Genomic DNA, 22,475 nt, shown 5'->3' with positions numbered 1-22,475 from the left:
ATAAAATAACTTTGAACGCAAGAGCAATAAACAGATCCAACAGTCTAGCAGAGGAAGATAGAGTATCAATATCAGGTGACAAAGATCCTAAGAAAACATTCTTCAAGGATAATGAGGCGGAGGAACAAAACATTGGCATGCAGATATTCCAAACTTCATTCCAAAATGACAAAACAGGGGAACAGTCGTATAATAGATGTTTAAGCGTTCCAATTTCTTTTGAGCATGACCAACATAACGAGGAAGAAGTTTGGGCAAACTTATGGATACTAACAGCGGTAATATTAACTCTATGGTATATGAACAATAGGGATTGAGTAATACGAGCAGCAGTAGATACTTTAAACAGGTTGGACAATAAACGATCCCACAGTGAGACGGAGAGGGAAACATTAAGATCGGTTTCCCAAGCGGTCTCTATAGGTGATTTAGGGCGATCTGTAACATTTGATAACAAAATTGTATAAACAAGAGCAGCCTTAGGTTGTTGAATAGAAAATAGAGGGTAAAGTAGAGTGGTAGGGGAGAAAGAAGGAAAGACATCAGGTAATGAGAGGGAGGATAAGTGCGATTGGATGGCAGACGTTATAATGCTATATTTATTCAAATATGTTGAAGGCAAGTGAAATAAATTTTGCAGTACTGGAAATGGAATGATAGATCCACCATCAAAAAACTGATGAACAAACAAAATATCCTTTTCTTTCCAGTGTTTAAAGTAAAAAGATTTGCCTTTGTACATTGAAGAGGAGAACGATCAGAAGAGAAAACATTGTGTTAACATTGTTTGGGAGTATTTTAAAATAGGATATTTGGTTAAAAAAAACAATTTGACATAAAAACAGTATGTTGAAATAAAAAATCTTTCAAAAGAGAGCGTTCTAGGAGAACCCATTTAGGTATCGGGTTATCAGTAAAATCATAGGCCAAGGAAAAGGATTGTTTAATCAAGAAGGCGGAATGTTATGTTTTAAAATTAGGGAAACAAACGCCACCTTCATTTTTTAGGACGAATCAGCGTGTGCAAGGCTATTCGAGGATGTTTGTCATTCCAAAAAAATTTAGTACAAATAGAGTTTATGCGGAAAAAATATGAATTGGGAATTTTAAAAGGGAGCATGGAAACAGTATAAAGCACATGTGGGGTAATCATCATTTTAATCGTATCTAATCTACCCCACCAAGAGAGAAATAAAGGGGACCAAATTTGAAGGAGGGATTGAATTTTCTTTAAGAGGGAGTCGAAAGTAAATTTAAGGGTTTCAACTAGGGATGATGAGAACCATATACCAAGGTATTTAATTTTGGAAGGGCACCATGCAAAGTCAGTATTATTAAACATGTATTGGTAACAAAATGAGTTTAGGGGCAGAACTTCTGTTTTGGATAGATTGAGTTTATAACCCGATATCGAAGAGTACAATCTAACTTCATTCATAAAGTGGGGGAGGGAAGATACAGGGTTGGACATGTATACCAGTACATCATCCGCATAAGCAGGCAATTTGGTTTCAGTAGATGAGAGTTTAAAGCCCGTAATCCCGGGATTGGAACGAATACGTTCTAAGAAAGGCTTGAGACACAAAATAAATAATAAGGGGGATAGGGGGCAACCTTGTTGCGTGCCTCTAGATAAAGAAAAAAACTTGAAGAACTGATTGTTAGCAAAAATACTGGCACGGGGAGATGAATAAAGGAGTCTAATCAGGGAGATGAAAGAGGGACCAAAGCCAAACCATTTTAGGGCATGAAACATGTACTGCCAGTTAATACGGTCAAAAGCTTTTTCAGCATCTAAGGACAAAGATGCCAACGGAATCCTAAAAGTTTTACTATGTGCAATGACATTGGAAAATATTCGAGCATTGTCAGCAGCAAGTCTACCCTTCACAAATCCCACTTGGTCTGTTTTTATGAGACGTGGAATTATGGAATCAAGACGAGCAGTGAGGATTTTAGCAAAGATATTGCAATCATAATTAATTAAAGATATGGGGCCAAAATTTTTACATTGTGAATGATCTTTGTCTGGTTTGGGAATAATAACTTTTAGTGCGTCCAAAAATGATCCAGAGGCCTTAGCATCTGAGATAAAGGAATTAAATAATTGGAGGAGTTTTGGTGCCAAAAAGGTATGAAAAGAAGAATAAAACTCAAAAGGTAGACCATCCGGACCAGGTGCCTTTGATTTTTTGAGAGAGTGAATGGCCCGAGTTACTTCCTGGAGAGTATTTTCCCTTTCCAACTGGGCAAAGTCATCCGGAAGGGATGGGGGAGAGGGAAGGCCTTCAAAAAAGGACGTTAAGTTAGCATCAGACGGATGTGTGTCATCAGTATATAAGGATTGGTAATAATTATGAAACACTTCAGCAATATCTTCATCCGCGGAAACTAATTTATTCACGGAGTCGTTAAAAATAGGACCCACATTTTTACGTTCTGATTTTTAAATAATTTGCCAACATTTTCCCCGCTTTATTGTGACCACCATGAAACTTAGATTTGATTTTAAGGAGGGTGTTACAAGCTTCATTGGTGATAATTTTGGCTAGGATTAATTCCTGGAGGGCAGAGGTGGACTTAGAGGAAAAATAGGAATGTTCAAGGCATTTAATTTTCTGAAGTTGGTCATCATATTTCTTTCTGTTAAGTTTCTTTTTCTTAGAAACGTAGGAGATAGTAAATGCCAGTAAAGCAGCCTTAAAAGTATCCTAGGTATTGGGAATGGAGGTGTCATAAGGGTTATTAAAGGAAAAAAATGTGTTAAAGAACTCCACACTCTCTTTGATGAAAATAGCATCAGACAAAAGAAAGAAGTTAAATTTCCAATGACTGAATTTAGATGAAATGAGGGAGAGGTCGAGGGTAGAATAAACAGGAGCATGGTCAGAAATAAAAATGGAACCAATTACAGATTTTTGAATGGAAGGGAGCAAAGATTTGGGAACTATAATTTAATCAATCCTCTAACGAGTGTGATGCACATTTGAGAAAAAAGTATATTCTAGTAAATCAGGATTACACATTTTCCATGAGTCATATAAAGGACGAGAGGCAATGGCAGATTGAAAGGTCTTATGAGACTTGTCAGGTTGAAATTTACTGGAGGATAGTCTATCTGAAAAAGGATCTAACCATTGGTTAAAGTCACCAGCAATGACAAAATCAGGACAGTCAATGGACGAAATCAGGACTTTAATATCTTTGCAAAATTTAGGATCAGGACGAACTGGTCCATATATGTTTAGCAAAACCTTCGTCCTATTTTGGATGACAACCTTATCCAATGCCCACCGTCCTTCATCATCATTTTGAGAGGAAACAATCTGAACATTTAAAGCTTTATGAAATAAAATAGCAACCCCTCCTTTTTTATTAACAGCAGGAGAAAACACAACTTGACCCACCCACTGCCTTTTTAGCTTAATCGATTCAACATCAGAACAGTGTGTTTCTTGAAGAAAAACAACTTGTGAATTATATTTAGATAAGTGAGACAATACCTTTTGACGCTTGACAGGGTGACCAAGACCTCGTACGTTCCATGAAACGAAGTTACACATGATGGTAGGAAGGAAGGATGGGCAACAAATGGAGTAGACATATAGCATGGAGATGACTACAAAATGGGAAACAAAAAGCACAGAAGTTACATGAGAAGAAAACTCCCAACAAATGCAAAATACTGAAGCAAAAAACACCGAGATTCAAGAGAAATAACAACATGAAGAACAGAAATAGAAGTAGAGATCGCTTAGGAATAGAGTAACATAGAAAAAGGGAGAAGAAGTACAGAGCCAAGGAAAAGAAGGAAAAGAGATAGAGGAGGAAGAAGGGAGAGAAATAAAGAAAAGGATTAAGAGAGGAAACCGATCAAGGCACAGGAGCCTGATCAGAAAAGAAGAGAACAACCAACACATCTCAGGCAAGGATACACCAGAGAGGGGACACATCCCCACGAGCTACCAAAGAAAGGACATAAACAGAAAAAGAAAAGGAAAAAGAAATGAGAGCGAAACCTCAAGAAAAAGGAACAAAGACTAGAAGAAAAGATCAAAAGAAGTCAAAGTGAAGACAAGAAGATCTGCAGTGAAGATCCAGATGAGGAGAAACATCAGTTAGCAGTGTCCATATTGGAAGGAGAAACACTCTGTATGTAAGTCTGGAACGTTTGTGGATCATCAAATCATTGGGTACGGCCATTATGCGTGATTTTGCAGAAGCAAGGATGAAGGATTCCATATTGAATGTTCAATTGTCTCATAAGAGGACGGAGGTTCAAGAATTCCTTGCGTCGGGCATTCGTAGCTGTCGAAAGATCTTGCGAGATAAAGATGTTGTGTCCAGACCATTGGAGTCGTCGTTTAAGCCTGGCGGCCTTCAGGACAGTCATTAATTCTGTGAATTCTAGAAAAAGCATAATAATGCCACGTGGTTTGGTAGAGTTGGAGTTTAGACGGCCTAGACGGTGAGCTCTCTGTATATTAAAAGGATGCGACTCCGGCGGTAGATCCAAAAGGTCCTGCAAGAATTTTCGTATGAAAGGCACCATGTCGGGACCCTCCAAATTTTCCGGAATACCATAACCGCGTAGATTATTCCTACAATAACGATTTTCCAAGTCCTCGGTGTGAAGTTTGAGTTTGTGGATCTCTTGCTCCAGCAATGGGATTTTGACCTAGGCATCTTGAATATCGCTCACACGTTGCTCCAAATTCAAAACCTTGCCCTCCATAATAACCCAGCGCTCCTCAATCTGCTTAAGCTTTTCATTGGTAGCAGTCATGAATGGTTGGAGACCACGAACCTCCTCAAGAATAAAATCCAAGACAGGGTTTCAGGATGACTGAATGGGAGAAGGCGGGTCATTTTTAATTCTCTTAGGTTTGGCACCAGAGTGAGACAGTTTTGAAGTAGGAGAGTCATTGGCCATGTTGAAATCGTGGGAGTGTGCCAAAAAGCGCTGCACAGGTGAGCAGGAAGAGGTATACGCTACCTAAAACAGCAAGTTCCTATATTCCTGATGTGACCGTACTGACTCAGAAGTGAACAAATAGAAGTAGGTACAAGACAAGTAGAAGCTGATGCAAATGGCCGCAACACACGTGAGAAGACGTCCATCAGGGGCGGCTCTGGTCTCATGGTGGCCCTGGGCAGAAGTGTAGGTAGGGGGCCCCGGAAGAGGGGCAGCTGCTGTTGCCTTGCAGGCGGCACGAAGAACATTAATAGCCGCTTACCTCGGCTGCATTTTTTGAGAGAAAGCAGGATTCCTGCATCTTCTGCAGCCTTCTCTGCTCGTGTGTCCTCAGCGGCAAATGTGTGTGTGTGTGTGCTCCACTACACACATGACCCCAAGCTGCACGATGCAGCGTGACCTTGCATGGAGGACATTGTGGGTGTATTTTTGCTCTGACTGAGCTCTGCCGTGGACAGGCAGGGTCCCGCAAGTATGTGTGCTGATATTTACTCCATATTGCGTGGCGGCCCCTGGGGTTTGGCGGCCCTGTGCAGGTGCACAGCTTGCACATGCCTAAGGCCGGCCCTGCGTCATGCACTGTGTGGAGAGACCGTTAGTAGAAGTCGCAATAGTGCATTAAGAGAAACCAGAAAACGTCACCTGAAGCAACAGCATGAACCAGTACAAGTATGTTGCTAGGCAGTGTGGCACACTTCACTTAAAATTCCTTGAAACACCGGTAACATGGTAAAAGCAGCGATAGTACCTAGGCATTAGTAGATAGAAGAATGAAGAGTCCACGAGAATACATTGAGGAACTGAAATGGGAAGGAGCCAAAACCCTCAAAAATAGGAATATCCTTCATGAGCTATTGAAATTCCATGTACAAAAAGTATGCTGTACTTCACTTTGGGTGACAAAAAGTGGAGAAAACAGAAGCAAAGCAAGCCTCCTTTATAAACAATGCACACCGAAAATGGCGGCCGAAATTCCTCTCACAGGCAGAAAAGTGAGGCATAAAATGTGAAAGAGTCAGGCATCCTGAATATAAAAATCGCGAAATATGCCCCAAACTGAAGAAAACGGCAACATACTGCAGCTGTGCTAAGGAGGATACATTAAAGAAAACGGAGCGATAAATGTAGATTAAGCGGGTAACGAGGACGCGGGCTCGGCGGCTCAAAATGGCGGCTGCCCGAGTCTTAAGATAGGATTTTTTTTTTTACTGCTATCCGTAATACTTGCAGAACGGCATGAAAACAACTGTCAGCCGGCTCATTATGTTCCAGACGAGTTCCGCCAGGTCTGCATTCCGGAATTCCGTAGAAAAAAGGGAGGAATGAGGCTCTCACGGCATCCGCAGGAATAGTCCTCCACGGAGCTCAGGGAAAAGCCGTCCTCGCTCCTCGGCGCGCAAGCCACGCCCCCCCATTTTTACAGGTTAATTGTGCGAAAAAATTTCACTGGCACTAGGCACTTAAAAGGCAGGGCTTTGGACGTGCTGCAAAATAACAAAAAGTGCAATATTGTATTACGGGTATTACAGCCCCCAAAGTCACAGTAGCAAAGCTCACTGAATGCCTGATTGGAATTTAACTTAGACCTAAACACTCTAGTAAGAAAAACATTCAATCTAAATTTAAGATATACAGTGTGACGTGCCGCAGGTTAAATTAATTCAAGATAATTCTTCGTCCCCTCCAAGTGCTTTACATGGAGGTAACTGACTAACAGCTGTGAAGTTTCCACAGCCATGAGAAGTGGCCAGTGAAAATACTTACATTTTAGTATTAGCATTTAGGTTATTTTTAGCAGGATCTGACCATAGCTGTTTATATCTCAGGTCTGTCAATTATCTGTTTTCATAAAATGACCATGTGTTACGAGAGAGCTTAGTGTGCTTTAAAACTTCAGCTATGGATCTTGCATAGATTCCTCCTCGATTTCTATTCAAACGAAACCAGCACAAGACCAGGGCAAAAGCAATGATGGCAAATATAGATTTGATGCCAAGATCTAGGAACAGTGGGGGAAGTGGTGTTCCAGGGTGCAGTCCTAACAGCACCTTTAAAAAGTTACTCTCTGCTATTTGAAGCAGTTTTGAATTTCTTCAGCCTGGAAGTTCCAAAGTAGAGTTCCACAGATTGTGGATGCAACTGCTCCCCAGCTGTATATTTGCAGTATGACACTCAAGGAATGACTGCTAATTTTATTTTTGAGATGCACTATGCCATTTGTTACACATTGAAGGGTGGGAGACGCCTTATCAATGTGTGGTTAAAGGACATACCCAACCTGTCATAAGAAGATACACTTTCATCCCTTGGCAGCCTCTTGAGATAGTGACAGTGCCATAAAATTTGTCTAGAAAAAGTTACTTTAAGCAATCTTTGTTACCACAATATCTCTTTAAATTGGCTACAGACTTATGCACTTCATTTTGTGTCTGATATAGAATCAATGAGTCATCAACAACAAGTAGACTAGTTATTGTTTTGTAATATTTTTGGGCATCAGGGTTATTCTTTTCCTGGAAACTTCCAACATCCTTCAGAAAAAACTAAATAATAGTGGGGCAAGAACACATCACTGTCGGACTCGAGATAGGGAAGAAATCACTGCTTTTCCCTGATGCGCCATATCCGACACAAACTTTAGCTTACACATGGAGATTTTCAATTGCTTGGGGCAGCGATTTCTCAATGCCCAGCCGTTCTGATCTTTACTATATTTATAAGAAAGTGGAATGGTACACCCAGAAACGTAGTATTCCACACATTTCTCAGTTTATTTCAAATATTTTTTATTCTTCCTTCAATTTATATTCATAAAATTTTCATACAAATAGACATCCAGCCAACGAGTTTAGTTCAAAAATGATTTTGAACTTCGTCAGGGCTACAATATATTCATAACCTTTATACTCCTGGTGCGGAGATTATTGGAAGCAATCCACACAGCTCATAGGTTAGGTCAACTGAACGCTACAATGAGATGATCCCCATAATCATGAAAAGGCATATTTGACTTCTCCAATGATATTAGGGGAAATAGTGTCCCCTGACCATCTTAGAATTAGCTCAGTCTGTCCAATTCTAAGGACAAATTTCATCTTCCAAGATCTCAATGATATCTTCCTCCATTGATATAAATATCGTAATCAATAATGTATATTTTTTAACACCTGTTTGCCTTAGGTTTGTATTCAACAGCATATGCACTGTGTTGTCTTAACCTAACTTCTATTGTAACCCATGCTTTGACCAGAGTCATTACTTTTCCTCTGGTACTTCCTTTGACCCTTTTCATAATTATTTTATCATTTATTTGTTTTCTTTTTTCCCTTTGTATTTACGTGTACATATAATCTGTAGTTATATTTTTGTGACCTGGCAATCACTGCAATTCTATTCTATTATACAGGTCTCCTCCGACTGAGGGCTGGAACACATCAACTCCCTCAGCCTTGCTTCCATTCTCTACCAGCAGCTGCCTATGCGGCGTGCCATGTGTTACTTTTCTCCAGAGCGAGGGTTGGAGTGCATCCGTTCCCTTGGCCTCACCTTCATTCTATTTGCAACCAGCGACGGCCTCCACCCCTTCATTGTTTCCTCTCAGCGAGGCTGGAATGCATCAACCTCACTCCCAATTGTCCATTACATGCATGGGCAGGCCCCTTTAATAGCGACGGCCCTGCGCCAATAATATGATTACCAACATGGACTTTGCCAGCGACAAGAACTGCTACATGCAGTCCTTCTTGAATTATCATTGTCCTTGGTCCCACTTAAGGCGTAAGTGTACAAGTACTCGCATTTGGGCTGGACTATTTTCCAGTTGTATTACTGATTAATTCATTAATGTTAAGCTACTTTTTACAGGCTGAAAATACACCCATAAATAAGTAGTACATAATTGGTATCCGTCTGGGCATCCATTCCACTAAAGTGTCCTTCAAGAATGCACTTCCCGTTTATCACTTTGTGATAAAATGTATTTCTTGGTGAACATTTTACTATTGAGTACAGGCACATGGTAGTATTGATTACTGCTCCAAATCTCTTGTTTTACAGACCACCACACAATTCATAGTTAATATCCAGTTATCCATTCTTTTTAGATGTCCCACCTATCCTTTATGCCCTGATGAGACCTGACTATCCTTCTAGGTCAAAATATAATTGAGACACACAATAAACAAACATAGATAAAGTACAGACCGACAGGGAAAATGGACTATATTTGAAATTCAGTGTTGTTTGTTAAAAGAAACTCCCACATTTCTTGACTTTTTGTACTGGTTTATTTTGTAGTCATCATCATCATTTAACTTTATTTCGGTTTGTTAATGAACCATAAAAGTACATTGAAAATACAAAAAACATTGTCAGTTCAACTAATGCACAGTTACATCTCAATTTGGGTATTTGCAATAAATCTGTTATCGTGCGCTTTATAATATGACGATAAAAGCACTAAGACAATAAAATCCATAAGATAACAAGGTTTAAAACACGTTAAAAAAGCTAATTGTTGCTGAGACAGAGCAGTCTACTTACAATAGTAGAATACTACAAACGAATCAGTCTTCGTCTAATTAGCCACATCGAAAACAAAAATTTGGAAATAGCAGTAACTATCAGTGCATTGGTATCAGTTTTTAAAATTCTAAAATAATCTATATAATTCCTGACTCCTAGGTTCACACATAGCTGTATGATCCATTTTTTTCTGATAACAGAATAAACAGGACAAAACAACATTACATGCATTAATGATTCATTTGGATCATTGCAACCTGGGCAAGGACGAGCTAAACCCAATTTCCATTTGTCAGTATAAGAATGGAGGGGTAATGTACCATATCTGAACTGTAAAAACAGTTTTTTTGCTAAGACAGGTTCTATAATGTCTAATTCTTTCTCAAAACTATAGACATTCTTAAAATCCAAAAAGCTGTTAGTGAGACTAGAAGGTCTGGCTGTTCGAAGAACCTCTTCTAAATTAAAATATTTTATGGACTCAGCCAGGGTTCTCTTCGAGATGGATTTACATGTGTCCTCTGGGTTGGACCAGAGATTCTCCATGCCGATCCTAGACGCCTGCCCCCTTATAAAAGATAGCCACTTTATCCTCCCTACACCCGGGCGTGCCATCACGATCTTTAATTCTTCTCTATAGCACTCAAGCTCCGGGACACTCCACAATCTACGCCAGTAGAGAAGCGGACGTGAGGCAATTACTTCTGCAATAGGCCTCAAGTTTGTATCCAACCTCAGTGGAACTAGGGGAGTATTGGTTGGTAAGGAGAGCAGCTGTCTAATAAATTTGTTCTCGGTTTTACTAATCTCGTTCGCTGGACAGTGACCCCAGAGTTCCGCCCCGTAAAGGGTGGATGATCTGGTTTGAACCTTATATATTTCTAGGGGTACACTGACAAGCTTATGGACGCAGGATTTCTGGACTTTAAGAATACCCCCCATAGACTGGGAAAGGGTTAAGTTAGCCTTGGTCATTTGGGTTTCCCAACTCATTTTATCATTTAAGGTCAGGCCTAGATAGGTAAAATTATTTACCCTTTCCAGGGCTCGTCCGTCCATGGTCGGGCGAGGGCATTTAGTTGCAGTGCCGTTAAACACCATGTACTTTGTTTTGTCTATGTTAATTACCAAATTCCTTTCCCTACAGAACTTGGTAAACTGATCTAACACCCGCTGCATCCCCATAGGTGTTTTTGAGAGCAGCAGGGTGTCATCTGCAAACATGAGTGCAGGAAATTTACCACCCGCTAAATTAGGGGCGTCACTGTTTGGTACGCCAGTTAGGTCATCAACAAGGCCGTTGAGAAAAAGGGAAAATAGCGTAGGGGCCAGTACGCATCCCTGCCTAACTCCCTTCTCAATAGGAAAATCTCTGGTTAGCTGGCCATTTTTGCCATAACGAACCTTTGCATAGGTTCCTTCGTGGAGTCTTTTAAATTGGAGACATAAATAGGGTGGAATCCCCATTGATGTTAATATGCTCCAAAGTTGGTTTCTATCCACCATGTCAAATGCGGATTTGAGGTCCACAAATGTCAGGTAAAGACTCCCCCCTTCCATCACCACATGCTTCCAGTAAAGGACCTGGAGCCGTAGTAATTGATCGATGGTCGATGTTTTAGCACGGAACCCTGCTTGCAGGTGGGAGAGGATGTTATTCTCGCTAATCCAATCTTGCAAGCGTTGCAAAAGCAGTTTGGCATAGATCTTTTGGGTAACGTCAATAAGACTGATTGGTCTATAATTTGACGGGGCCAACGGAGATCCCTTTTTATAAATCGGAATAATTTCGGCCCCCAGCCAAGTACTTGGCAGCTCTTGGCCGTCAAGAATAGCGTTAAATATGACGGTCAAGTAGGGGACCCAAATCTTTGGCTCATCTCTGAAAAGATCCCCAGGAATCTTATCCAGCCCAGGGGCCTTATTACATTTTAACCCTTGGACTGCGAGTGTAACTTCCGAGATAGTAAAGGGGGAGGGCGAGCATTCTAGGCCCGATCTCAAAGGCTTTATCGATGGTACATTATTGGAGGGAGTAGTGCTGGAGTAGAGATCACCAAAGTAAGCACACCATGCTTCCTCAGCAATGTTAGGATCGATCTTTACCTCCCCTTCTGGCTTCCCAGTGTGCACCAAATTCCAAAAGGTTCGGGCATCTTTCGCTAATAATGCCTTTTTGATGGCCTTCCATTTCTCTGTTTCCCATTCTGATTTTGCGTGAGAAAGGAGATTCTTGTAAGCGTTCCTTGCAGCCGTGATGGTTGCTCTATGGCCTAATTTGATGGCGGAAATAAGAATGGTCTTCGCCTTCCTACAAGACTGATTGTACCAGGGATTTGTACCAGAAACTTGTCGGTTAGTCTGTTTTGCCGGTTTGGAAAAACTAGCCGCTAGGGTCAACATTAGTTCCTTATGTAAAATTAAAAATTTAACATCTTTATCAGGGTTGTAAGCATCTTCATACAGTATATTGAGGCGCTCTAGTTGGGGAATAACACTTTTATACAATAATGCCAGGTTATCTGGCGATGACTTGATAGTAGACCATCACATTTTTTTACCACCCTGGGTAATCCTAATGGCATTAGAGACCACATCAGCTCCTTGGTGCTCTCCGTCATGGTTGGGCACATCTAATTCTGCTACCAAGGGGTTGTGATCACTTTCCACACGATCGAATATGTGGAAGGATCGAATCAAGTGCCATAAGGACATACTAACCAGAAGATAATCTATAGTTGTCGAATGGCCCATCCCATTATAAGTACTCCTTCCTGGGCTGTCCCCCGGGAAGCGGCCATTGCAAGCTCTAAGAGAGAATGTATATGTCAATGAAGTGAGCTGCATGGCCGTGGGGGTCCAGATCTTAACTTGATAGACGTTTGGGGGCGGAATCTGACAGGCATCATCCTCATCTGTTGTTAGGTGAGAAACTCCCCCAAGTGGTACGTAGTGGCAATTAAAGTCCCCCCCCATTATGACCTTGGTATCAGTTGAGAGACTATTTAATTGTACAGTCAAGGACTCTAAAGTGTGAGAAACCGTACTCCCCAGAACTGGACGTAGGTAGATGTTAATAATCGCTATTTTGGGTGTGTTTCTGCGGGTTAGGAGAATGCAAGAAATATCACAAGAATTGGTGTTGATTCTTTTAACCGAAAACCCAAGATGGACACCAACCCATATGGTCAGTCCGCCAGATGGTCTGCCTCTAAGGCCTTTAATAGCAGGCTCGGCATAAGTTGCAAAACCCACTCTATGCTGGATTGTCCTAGCCCAAGTCTCTTGAAATATACAGATACCATGATTGTCCACATAGTCACCCCACTCCATGTTATCTAGCTTTGCAACCAAACCCGCCACATTCCATGATAACAACATTAGATTTTTATTATTGGAACAATGTTTTTCAACTGGGTGGTTTGGGAGTGTAACATTTTCCACAATAAAATCACCCACTTCGGGACAAGACTGTTCCTTAGTGATCTCATAGTTATTTATAGTACAGTTAACATCATCTATACTAGAGGGACAGCTAACACATTGGGGGAGTGTAATTAAATACCTTGTCCCACTCTGAATGTCATCCTCTACTAGTCCCCCACCACCAACACTAGAATCCTTAGCAAGGGGGGCAGCCATAGCCTGAAGTCAGTCACAGCCATCAAGGCCGGAAATGGCTCCATATCTATTCGAGGTTTCCAGTGGAGTAAAAGGGATCAAATGATCCATGTTTCTATTCCCCTGGAAAAACTCTGGCCCCACAGGGGGCTGGCTGCGGCCACTAGCAGGGACTATATTCCACACTGGATTATTCCTAGGAGGGGGAGGCCTTTGAAAGTGACACATATAGGTATTGGTTGGAGGCAGATGAGTATTCCTAGAATCAATGTGATCTAGTCCACCCCCAGAAAAGAGGGCTGGAGTCACATACGACCTTGGGTAAAAATAAGTTAGGTCGTGTGGGACTATAACAGTGTTCCTTCAAATTCCTAGGGGGCCCTGTTAGTATAGCCCTAACAGCCTCTGGATTCCTAAAATTAATAACAACTATGTCACCCTCAATATTTTTTTTCCTAGTACCCAGCCAGGGCAGACGTCTAACATGGACTATCTCCCCGTCAATGTAATACGGGAGTGGTCTGTTTTGACCTAACCAGTGTAGAATTTTGTTCTTGAGTTGAGGATGACCCTCTTTTCTACCTACTTCTAATGGGGGGACACCAGTGAGTGCAACTACAAACGGTAGCGACTCTGGAGGTAATTCTACATTGGGAATACCATTAGTGGGCCTAACAGACCTCCCCCTACTCGAATACTTAGTCTTACTACTAGAATTAGCGTCGCCCGTCTGGGCTTCTCTTGGAGCCTGAGCCGTGGTTTTTGTTGTTATTTGGGCGAGAGCCTGAGCCGTATGTGGGACCGAGTTTTTCTGCTGATTGTTATTTGAAGACTTACTATTTACAATAGTTGTCTTAGCAGTAATCCTTGGAGGGTCTACAGTGCCCTGTCTATTACTCACAAGGGGTTTAGCAACTCTATTATTACCACTATTAGGATCATTTAGGGCCAGCGTGATAGCAGCAGAAGCTATTGTAGTCTGTGGTGAGGTAGTCAACACAGGAACAGGCATTGGGGGGGTCATAGAGGCACTTAATTTACCATTATACAAGGCCTCCAAGTTGCCTAGTCGGTGCTCCACCCTTTTTAGGATATCCAATATCGGGAGCATAAAAGACTTGAGCAACTGCTCAAGTGTGTTCCTCTCGATGTCAGTAGGGGGAATGGTCACTACACTTGGGGAGGAAACTACCTCATCTTGCCTCCTTCTTGTATTACCAGGTTGTGTGTTGTTATGGACTAGGGTTGGTACCACTGTAGGCACTGGATTAGTCGGTACCGATGTTTTGGGTGCAGTTACCCCTTGGATCTTCAATTTGGATGTCTTGCCAAACTCAGTATGGCTGAGCTTGCCTCTTTGCGGAGCTCCTAACCCCCTCCTCTTTTTAGTGGGCGGTGGGCCAAGGGTTTTAGGAGTAATAGATGGTCTACCTGGCCTTTTCGATTGCTCCTTTGGTATAGAGCAGGTTACATTCACCACAATAGGTGGGGGACTAGGAACACGTGGAAGCAATACATTAGGTGAAGGTACAGTTAACAGGGAGCCCGTAGGCGGTGAGGTACATCTAAGGAGTAATGGGAAATCATCCAGTGACAGTGGATCCTCAAGGGGTGTATCAATAATAGTGTCCGAAATAATGGGCGGGGATGCCAAGTCAATTAATGGTCTATTTTTCATGGACTCGATAGAGCGTCGTCGTTCAATCCTGCGTTCTGATAATGAATCATCCTTATCTAGATCCACAGCAGCTTTAATAAAATAATTGTCCAATGTCCTTTTAGTGGAGCCCACTATGCTAGAATTCTCAGAACTAGCCGCCATATTTGAAAGCCTACCTTACAGTCCAAGATCAAAGATGTTGGTGGGGTAGCCCGTCCCGTCCTCGGACGTCCCCGGACGGCCACAGACGGTCCCGCCCTTGTCCCGGGCTTCTCCCGGCGCCCTCCCGCGCAGCGGGATCGTAGTACACTGATAAAGAGGAAAGGGTGGGGTAGGGGGCGTGGCGGACAGGGAGAGCGACCCAGGTGTTGAGGGTTGACCGCACGCAGGGACTCCTGGTAGTTAGAGTCCCTGCGGGTCCGCTCGCAGCCCTGTGCCTGCCTGTTCTTACTTCCCCACTCCAAAAGCGGTTTCAGGAGCACAGCGCCTCTTGCTGGGTAAAGCGCCTCGCAGCACATGGCGAGGAGCTGCAGTTAGAATAAAGGGTCCAGGTGCAAAAGGAAAGACCACGGCAACAACCGGTCCAGCAGGGAGTCCCACGACGATCTAGGCGGAGGCTGCTTTCACTGCTGGGGCAGGGGGCGTGGCGGACAGGGAGAGCGACCCAGGTGTTGAGGGTTGACCGCACGCAGGGACTCCTGGTAGTTAGAGTCCCTGCGGGTCCGCTCGCAGCCCTGTGCCTGCCTGTTCTTACTTCCCCACTCCAAAAGCGGTTTCAGGAGCACAGCGCCTCTTGCTGGGTAAAGCGCCTCGCAGCACACGGCGAGGAGCTGCAGTTAGAATAAAGGGTCCAGGTGCAAAAGGAAAGACCACGGCAACAACCGGTCCGGGTTTTGTAGTTCTTTGTTCACGGAGGTCACTGTGCACAGAGTTTGATTGAAACAACATGATTTGTGAAATGTATCTAAATGAATAATTATGATAAACATTTGTAAAAATGACTATGGTGAGCAACACATTGTTTATAGGAGAATTGAATTAGATGTGTGTTATTTTAGCATGTTCATTCTTTATTTATATTCAAAGGATACCTACAACTGCCAGTGTTTGGCTAAAGCACATCTTAATAGACCTAATTTTGAATTAACATAAGCCATTATCATCAGGTTAAAAGTACTGCACTGTTTGTATGATTAATAAGGAAAAAGAGAGGCAAATCAGATTGAATTGAAAGAGACAGTTTAAATAATGACTTGTCACACATTGAGGGACAATTTTGAATAGTTCATCAGGAGAAATACTGCTGCTCTGAGAATGTTGATTGATCAACTAAATTGCATGTCAGTTTTACTGGATCTATCTCTTTTGATTACCATTTCTTAATTACCTTCATCCCTAGTTCCATTCAATTTATTCAACCGGTCTTTGGTAGAAATAATATAGGGGCCACATTTGTCATTAGGTTGGGTTTTCCTTGCATCAACTATGCTGTTGCAAGGGCAACACAATCTTGAAGTCAGATTCCACGCAACACAAAGCCACCTTGTGTGACACTGCGTTGCTTCATACATCAGGAGTAATGCACGGTAGCACACATTTCTGCCTTGCATTACTCTGCCCTGAGAAAGTGTTCCATGACTGGAGCTTTGGTGTTCCCATGCATCTGCCCAAAAACTTTGGCACATTCCCAGATTTACCAAGACTGGTAAACCTTGGAAAGCATCAGAATGATATGCCTTCCAGATAGAGGTGCGACGAGGACAAAATATAATTTTTCTCCTAGTTCTTTCCTCTTTCAAAGTGTACTGCATTATTCAGCACATTTAGAATGAGGAAAATAGCACAGAAGTTTGTTTTTGTTCAAGTAGATGCCCATTCTACACAAAAAAACAACCCTGCCTGCAATGCTGGCACCCATGCACCATGCCACAAGGGTCCCTACACAGCAGCTAGGCAGCACATAGTGCGCCAGAGCAAGGAGAGAGCCAAAGCGAGTCATATTTTGATATATATGGTGAATTCCTGCCCTCTCTATTTGACACAGCATAGCGCAGCAAGTTGTTTTGCTGATGTGTGCTGCAATAAAGTTTAATAGATCTGGTCTCAGGTCTCCTTCCCGGCTACATGCATACCCCATCTGCTTTCTGCTGGTACTTTTATAAGAAAGGAGGGACATCACTCTTCAAGGTAAACATGTGATTTGAATTAATGAATTGGGAAGCAAAATGATGAATGCGGCATGCAGAGATTTTCACAGCCATGTGCAAAAGTCCTTCATTCAAAATTTTGATGACCAGGGCGTCTTGTCTGGCAGCGGTACTTGATTAAAAAAACTTACATGCCACAATTGTATGCATACTTTTACATGGTCCATCTCTTCAGTTCCAATCCTTCCATCTTAGTTCCCTTACTTGGCAGATCCTTTTGGAAATCTAGAAGTTGACCCTTATGAGGTCCCCCTATTTCCCTGCTGGCTATGAATTGTTAAACTGCATTTGCGACTTAATTGAAAATCTTTATCAAGCTTTTGTTTGGATTTGTAAAAAATGTGAACTTGTGAGTCATTAGTTGTGTTGCAGTATCAATGTCTATTGTGGCTAGTTTAATTATGTGTTTTTTTACTGTGTTGATTCATGTGGACAAACTTTGTATATGATCTTCTGTTTGCATTAACAAATGGTTGCATTACATTCATATTCAAAACAAAAAAACAAAGTAATAAAACGTGACTGCTAATATTGATTTAAGCAGCCACAAATGAAGCAAAACTGCAAATGATTTGTCAGTGTTGCATTTCTTGTTTGAATAAACTTTTAGAAAGTTGGCATCTTCTTGACCTAACCATTTGGTGCCTGCAGCCTGGCCACATGACTGGGTATAGTTAGCAGTTGGCATTTGTGTATTCAACCCACGCAGTAACAGAAAGGGGAACTAGGTGTAGGATGAGCCATTCTAACAGGGTGGTAGGTGAGGAGCTGAGCAAAACCACAATTACATTTGAAAGGAGCTGCCTTAGCACACACACAAAGAAATTCACACTTGTCTTTTGTGACCCCAGGCATTGTGGAGCCTGAACAGGGAAGAAGGAAATTCCAGGACCATCTGGGATGAAATCCCTAGAAGTTTCTTCCATTTCAAAGCTGGTATCTGGTCTAAAAATTGACCCTCAGACCCAATCTTCAGTTCACTTCTGAACCTATGGAGGACTCTCAGAGACCACCATGCTGCATGTCGCCTTCTGTGTAGTTCCGAGGACTGCCCTGCTGCTCCAAAACAACTGCTTTGCTGTTTGAAGCATGATCCTAGAGTACTTCCCTATTGCTTGAGACCTGCTTCCCTGCTTGGACGCAGGATCAACAGAATGACTCAAAGGGCTCCTTTGCTAGCCTCCTGTTCAGAGACACATCAATACATAAAGCTCCAACAACTTTTACACTGCGCCTTGAACCAGCCAGAAGTGGTGTCCCGTAGTCCTAGATCCTTGGAAGTAATTCTAAAGGTGCACAACCAACCAAAATTCAATATGTGGGACTTAAAACAAATCTACCAAAAATGCAGTGAGAACTGAGAGACAACCTTTGTATGTGATTTTCTGTTTGCTTCTGTGGTGTATTTATTATGGGTACTGTATCGATCCCCCTGTTTCTGACCCTTGTCTGGTTAATAATTAACTAGCAGCCATTCAACTGCACAGAAATCCGTTATCTGATTAGCCACACAACGGCACAGAAGCCCGTTATCTGATTAGGTCATAGCGCATGCCATCATTAGGCAAGCACTATTCCTCCAGCCCCCTAATAGGCATACGGTGTTCTCAAAACAAATCAAACCTACCACGATCTGGGAAATCCCCACAGCCATTGTTTTGATTTAGCAGAGAACTTCAGTAAAGAATGTGCGAACGATCAAGTTCGTATGACATCCTTATTGACGTATTTATGTCCATCCTTACGTCAATCCCGGCACCTTTCAGGTATAAATAATACCGACATTGCCTTAAGCAAACACACGAGGTGGTGACAAGATTGGAGCAGCGAGACTTGCAGAGGAGCCCAGCTGACAGCGAAGCCCACAGACGCTGCCCCTCCTTTCTGACACGCTGAGAGAGAGACGCTGCCTTTTCTCCTGCCAAAAAATCCAGCTCCGGCGTTTCCAAGCAGCCCTCGCAGGCAGCTGGAATATCAAGACCTGAGATCGAGATACCAGCCCTCCAGCCTTCTAAATCCCAGGTACTGAACTGAATCATCCTTTGTAGAGAATTCTTGAAGCAGACCCTTGGCAAAACAAACTTAACTTAAACTGCTACTTATCTACTCCCGCCACGTATTAGGCTTAGGTCAGGTACATTGGGGTAGGCGTAGTTAGAAGCACCAGTTGAGTAGGATTAGTCAATGTATATATGTATGTATCTATTTTATCCATTTTAAGTATCATATGGCTAAGAAACCATATCAATGCTTTTACAGTATTATTTTATAATTCTGTTATTACTGTATGCACTTTACTTAACTCTAAGTATTGCAATAATAGCGATTCATTTCTCTTGTATGAGAAAAGAGACTGATCAATAAATAACATCTTTTTATTGAACACGCCCGTCTCTTCCTTTTCTCTACAATCTGGTGAAACTAAGAATGCACTGAACTGACTGAGTAAAATAAGTTGTCTTTTGTTTTCACACGACTCTAGAGATACACTCTTGATTAGGGGAGAGCAAAGTTGTTATGTTCTATGGTTGTCAGAAACTAAATCCCTTCTTGTCTATCCAGGGAAGTTAAACTCCTCCTTGTCTATTCGAGAAAGTTTCTAGTGAACTCTGAGCTAGCTGGCAAACACTAAACTTTAAGTCTAATATCGACAGTAGAAGACCTAGTTAACCTCTGTCCTACGTCTATACTATTGAAGATATTATTCCAATGCGCAGAGCCTATTGGGATGATAGAACTACACTACATGGCGCCCAACGGTTTGGATAGGCGATAAATCTAACGTAAGACATTAGAGTAACTCAGTCGTGCTTTTTCACACAGACCCCTTTTCCCCATAATACTCCAAAGACGTCTGGAGTGGGTGAAAGGTTAAATCCGCCAAACTTAGTAGGAGGAGACTCCTATGTATGGTTCTTGGTTTATTCAACGTTGAAGGATACACTGTTCCAAAATATTGTGCATCTAATCTTTGTTTCCATAGAAACCTGATCTGCAAATAAATAAAATAATTTTCTTGACATTAGAAAGTCAGAAACTGAAGAAGAAAGGGAGACAGCTAGAATAGCAGCTGAACTCATAGCAGCTGACAATAGTCTCCTACAGCAAGACCCGGAGGCAATACTCATCCCGGTCAACATAAGGAAATCTATAACTTTAAAACTTATAGAAAATGGGCTGACACCGAGAGGTGGTACAGTCATATTTGTAATCGAGGCACACGAATATCGGCAGACAGAGGTATTCTATTCATGGATAAACTTTCCAGCAGCAAACGCTGTAACAAAGGACTTCCACTATTACAAAATAGAGGAACCTCCTAATGAGTACACTCCTTTCGAGGAGGTGGAAATACCACTCAAATACCAAGAGCACCTGCTCTGGTTTAATGGCGCCCTAAAACATAATAATCACATCACCAGGCTCGGTCCACTAGGTAGACCAGGAGCAACGTGGCCGGTCCTAGCCGGATACACACCACATCCAGACATTGAAGAAATGTCTGCACCAGAACTTTTAGCACAGCTAAAACAACTAATTAAAATACACAGACAATTAGTCCAATATGTAATGTGGACTTCAACAGTCCTACCAGCTATTAAAATTCCACAGCTGATCCCTCACCAGGGGAACACAAATAAAATTACACCACAGAACATACAGTCCTGTCTAGGTAAAGTACCCGCAAAACGGGAACAAATTCCATTCTGGTTAGCACAAAAAATCACTCAAATAGAGGCGGTATTTCCAGATACCACCCCGGTTGAGAAACACCGGATTCTGACTATCTGTCTTCCAATGGGAATCGCACCACATGTGGAGGACTGTGACACTTGGGGTACAGTCTTTGCTTCCATTTACACAAAAACACATGGTGTTCCATCCATGTCAGTAATACCAGATGTGCTAAAACAAATTCAAGATGAATACGGTCCAGAACCTGCTTTAACTCTTGGTATGAAATTACTAAAAGACTTCAAGCAGGTCTCGGCAATATTACTAGCCAATATAAAGGGACAAGCAGCAAATGTGGCGATCCGCCAGAGGTTGAAAGAGACAGATATAGCAGACCAACCATTTGAAATTGCCAGAATCATAGAAAAATCCTATGAAGAACTAGGAAGAGATAGTTTGGGTGGAATACCTGTAAAACCCCAACTTATTGAAAAACCTGAAAAAATATTTATTAAAAATAATCTAAACACTCAAAAAAAGAGCTGGGATGGAAATAAACAATCCACTCCTAAAGAAAAAAGATTCCAGTCCAGAGGAAGGTCTCCTCGGCGGAGAGAAAGATCTCCGGACCAAGGACACAAGTCTCCCCAAAGGGAGCCGACTGAGAAAAAATGCAACCTTAGAAATAGGGATAATATAAAAAAACCTGATAGATATCAAGATATTGATACACGTCCCTCTCGATCTTTTCAGACTTCCTCACAGAAATCGGAAAGAAGAGGACGGTCAGAACACAGGGAAGAGCACGTCAAGTCCAAAGACAAGGAACCTGCTCATCAAAATAAAAAATTACAGTTTCCAAAAAAGAAGGTAGCCAGTATTAAAGTAATCAACCATGCCGAGAATACTGAGGACACAGCTGAAAAACGGAGAATGGGCTCAGACAATGCTAGACAGCGCAGCAGAAGTGAGCATAGCTCGCAAGATCCTTATGAATCATCTGGAGACAGTGGACACGAATGAATACATTCAGGTGGAAACTGCAGATACCAGAGTTAGCAAACCTCATAAAATATATGAAATAACATTGCGTATAGAGGGGGATAAGACTAGAAAAATAAGGGGTCTCTTTTGGGATAATCTCTCCAAGGGCTATGATATCCTTCTAGCTGAAAGACTGGCCACCAGAGTTTGTCAGGGAGTGCCCTCATGGCAAAGAAATTATTATGCCTGCCTTCTCAAATCATATTCCAATTCATAAAAAATATACACTTGCAAGAAAGTGGGCAGTAGCCCAAGCTCCTGCATTATATAAAAACCATGTGGGATGGGATGAGGACTCTCCTCCTCACAAAATCCAGTTAAAATCACAACCTACTGCTCAGAGGCAGTACCCAATTAAGCAAGAAGCTAGAAAACGGGTAAAAGAGATCCTAGATCAACTTGAATACCAGGGGGTGATTGAAACTTGCACCTCACAAATGAATAATCCTTTGTTTCCTGTCTCCAAACCAGACAATTCATATCGTCTTGTTTTGGACTACAGACACCTTAACTCATGTTGCAAAACCTTTGCAGTACAAAACTCGCATAGTGCTGCACTAATGAATAACATAGTGCGCAAAAAATACAAAACAACATTAGAGATCTCTAATGGATTCTTCTGTCAAAATATAGCACCAGAGAGCAGATATTTGACCGCGTTCTCAATAAATGGCGCGCAAAAAAAATTCTGTCGTTTGCTCCAGGGGTTTAATAATAGCCCAGGATTATTCTCAGCAAGAGTAACAGAGTTACTACAAATATATGATGA

This window comes from Lissotriton helveticus, chromosome 2_1 (genome assembly GCF_964261635.1).
Source record: "Lissotriton helveticus chromosome 2_1, aLisHel1.1, whole genome shotgun sequence".
NCBI classification, from domain to species: Eukaryota; Metazoa; Chordata; class Amphibia; order Caudata; family Salamandridae; genus Lissotriton; species Lissotriton helveticus.
The sequence above is the reverse complement of the archived record's forward strand: the minus strand, read 5'-3'. Positions refer to the sequence as shown.